At 39.7% G+C, this 4,003-nt stretch overlaps 1 long non-coding RNA gene across 1 annotated transcript; it reads right to left on the reverse strand.

Annotated features, from left to right (window-relative positions):
• Positions 1–717: 717 nt before the first annotated feature.
• Positions 718–1,968, reverse strand: LOC146653351 (uncharacterized). Its single transcript, XR_014907302.1, has 3 exons — positions 1,837–1,968; positions 1,705–1,763; positions 718–952 (listed from the first exon to the last, which is right to left on the reverse strand). It is a non-coding gene; the product is annotated as an uncharacterized LOC146653351 (long non-coding RNA).
• Between the last annotated feature and the right edge of the window lie 2,035 nt (positions 1,969–4,003).

The following is a 4,003-nucleotide window of genomic DNA, read 5'->3' on the forward strand; positions in this document are numbered from 1 at the left end:
TATGGCCTCATGCTCACTAAGGCCGGCGTTTTTTTTTTTCCTTTCTTAGATTCAATTAAAGTCAATTTATATAGCACCAACAACAGTCGCCGCAAGGCGCTTTATATTGTGAGGTTGACCCTACAATAATACATACAGAGAAAAACCCAACAATCATATGACCCCCTATGAGCAGCACTTTGGCAACAGTGGGAAGGAAAAACTCCCTTTTAACAGGAAGAAACCTCCAGCAGAACCAGGCTCAGGGAGGGGCGGGGCCATCTGCTGTGATTGGTTGGGGTGAGAGAAGGAAGACAAACTGGAAGCTGGTTCCACAGAAGAGGGGCCTGAAAACTGAAGGCTCTGCCTCCTGTAACACTGATGTAGCGCTAATGAATTAATACAGGCTAGGGATTGAGTGTAATTTTATGGTTATTATTAATCAGAAGATTTAGGGACGCCACTGGAGCTGATGGGCAGTAATTAATAAATACACACAACACAAAAAATGGTTTTGCAGGTACCATGTATTTAACCAAACCCCAAAAAAGAATAACAAGAAAAGAAAAACTTAAATAATCACTCCTGCTGCAGCTATCCAATTAATCAAAAACACAGTGAGGGTGCACAAAGACAACTAAACAGATTTGTCTGGCTTATACCAAGCAACACAGGTTCTCAAAAAAACAGTTCCCCCATAAACACCACATGTTAATATCAAATCCACTGATCCACACTGAAGTCCATGAGTTTAATCTGAATGTCCATGAGAGATGTCCAAGCGCTATTGTCCATAAATGAAGGGAATGGTGTGTATGATTGCGGAAATCAGTGTATTTGGAAAATGGGACAGAGCGTTGTCTTTGATAGCTTCCTACCCAACCGGTGGAAGCGTCAATTGCAGAATGTGTCCTGCTCCTAGCCGTTCATTGGCTCGCCATCCTCTTTCATACCCCAACAAGGTTCACCTGGCCTGCATTAAATAAACAAGGCCAATAAGAAATCACAAGAATAATACAAAAATGTCAGCCAATTAAGCTAAATACATTAAGTTATTCTTGTTCCTGTGTACACAATTTATAAATAAATAAACAAACAATATATTGGTTAAATATAATATTCCTAACCAATAAGAATTTAACTGAAAACATTTCAACTGCTACATAGAATAGAATAGAATATAATTCAACTATTGTCATTGCACATGCACAGGTACAGGGCAACGAAATGCAGTTTGCATCCATCCAGAAGTGCTTTAGTGATATAGATATATTACAATATATATTAGCAATAATATAGATGTGTGAGTATATTACAGAAATGGGTCTATTATGGTATGTTATAATGTACACGGTATGAAGTATGTTGTGAATATTCTATAACTATAAGTATGTACAGGCTGTAGTGAGTACAAGCTATGTACAGGATATGAACAGGATATAAATATGAAAAACTATACAGAATATGAAATAAATAACTTTACAGAATCTGAGATATACAGCTATACAGAAATGGGAACTATGCAAGTTGTAAACAGTTGTAGGATTAAAGATTATCGAATGTACAGAATGATTATTTACACACATACATACATACTATGTAGCTCCACAACATTTGTTATTCAACAACTATCAGTCAAATCAAAATCAAATTGTTTGGACCGGCAGCAGCCGATTAGGGTCAGCTGGTAGCAATACAAACAGTCAATTAAAAGTTCAAACTCACCAATTCCGTTCTGTTCAGTGCACAACAACACTATGGCTCTGGCTCACAGTAATCAGCACCTAAGTTGCATAAGTTAGTTGGTGTTAAAAAAATGCATTAAAACGGGAAAAGCAAATGTTTGCCAATACACACCTGCAACAGCTCTGTCACCTGGCTTGCCTCCACGCATCTGACGGGAGGAAGTCGGGACAGGCTTACTATGACCTACATGCCATCCGATTGGCTGAGCAAAGTCATGTGGTTGGAGTCATGCATTTGTGATGCGTTCAATGGCAGGAAATAAGTGCAGGAAATTACTCTGGGTTACACTCCCATTCTACTTTTAAGATAAGATAAGATAGAACTTTATTAATCCCTCGGGTGGGTTCCTCTGGGAAATTAGGTTTCCAAAAGCACAGCACCGACAGAAGTTACAGAATGTTATATATATATATATATATATTAGGGGTGCAACGATACACAAAATTCACGGTTCGGTTCGGTTCGATACTTTGGTGTCACGGTTCGATATTTTTTCGATACAAAAAAAAATGTTCATGCCTTTTTAATTTGTCATTTATTAAAATTATAAATATATATTTTAACTCAAAAGTACAGTTTTTAAATTTAACCCTAACCCTTGTGCGTGTTTTTTATTTTGACAGCGAATGCGCACCTGCGGACCACTTATGTGCAGCCCTGGTTATTTAGCTCGTCATATTGCAGCCACAGAAATTCTTTTGTCCATGGAACCATAAAGCTGCACTTTCTTTTTGCCTTATAGTCTGATTTGTCATAACTTTTCCGTTTTGTGGTAAGCTTTTCTTTGGCTGTCACTTCTTCACCCTGACCTGTCTTATTTGGCTCAGCAGAACTAAAATATATATCTGTCTGTGAAGGTTCTCAGTCATCCAGGTCATCGTAGTCAAATATAAATCCTGCTGCTTTTACACGCTCACTCACATAAGCTCAGCGATTCTCTGCGATCAACCTCTCACATGTTTAAGCTGCGGGAGATTTCACTTGTCATGTTTGCATAGTAAGCTAACGATTAATAAGACGATGTCAGAGGAATTGGTGCACAAATTATCATCACTCACAGATCAGTGCTGTCGCTCTCTATACACAGTTCGCACGATTGCAAAGTGAAAGCAAAAAAACGAGCGCAAATTCAAACGCGATTTCAATATGTCACATATTGACAGTGGCTCACCGATGCCAATGACATAATTACCCAGTTACATTTCTGAAAAAATGCAAAAGCATTGACATATATTTTTCCTTCCTACAATATGCCGACGGGCAGGGAAGAGATAGATTTTGGTAGCCCGACTGGAAAAATCGCTAGCTCCGGGACGTCGGGCTAGCGATAGTGCAAGCCCTGTGTCTGATTGAGGAATCACTCATCTTTGGAAAAGAGAGTTTATTACAGAGAAATGTCTCTTTCCAAAATAAAAGCTATACTATCCGCTTCTTCTGGGCTATATTCTCAGCAGCATATTAAACATATAAGGAGAATCATGTGCTAACAGCTGTCTAAATGACTTGGCTAAAGTTAGTAGCATGCTTGCTTGTTTTTTTTCTGCTTCCACTTGTCTTTGCACTAGGATGATGTCGGCGTAAATGTGCAGTCATATTCGTTGTGTTCCCACTAGTGCTTTCAGGTTAATCTGAAATGACGTTAACGCCACAACACGGCAAATCTCCGTTAACGAGCTACCGCCGATCGCTCCGTGCATGGGGCTAGACGGCCAACACGTTAACGAGCTAACTGCGCTAACACACTAGTTCCCACCCATGTAATTGAGCATTGCATGGCACATCCAACATACTGTTTTACTTTAGTCCATGACGCGCTTACCTTCAGGGTCATACGTCACATGAAAACCAAAATAATTCCAAACGCCAGATCTGAATGAGGGTGGGGGAGGTCCATGTTGCAAGGAGAGCTTAACTTCTGTCTCGCTAGCTTGCCCTGCGCTCTTCCTTCTGACTATGCTGTCTGTGTTGAGCGCTCAGTGGATCTGCGCTCGACAGTGCAGCCTAGGCGGAGCAGTCGAACGCAGATTCACTGAGCGCTCAACACAGACAGCATCGTCAGAAGGAAAGTTGATAAAATAAATTACAAATTTTGTATTGTTCGATACATATGCGTACCGAACCGAAAGCACTGTATCGAACGGTTCAATATCGATACGAATATCGTTGCACCCCTAATATATATATATATATATATATATACATATATATACATATATACATATGTAACATAAAGACAAGAAAGCTCCTTACCATGCATGGAGGGTTTCACCCCAAATCC

The sequence above is a fragment of the Rhamphochromis longiceps genome, linkage group LG14, assembly GCF_057381845.1.
Source record: "Rhamphochromis longiceps isolate RC_006_pf linkage group LG14, R_longiceps_female_GT1.1, whole genome shotgun sequence".
Taxonomy (NCBI): domain Eukaryota; kingdom Metazoa; phylum Chordata; class Actinopteri; order Cichliformes; family Cichlidae; genus Rhamphochromis; species Rhamphochromis longiceps.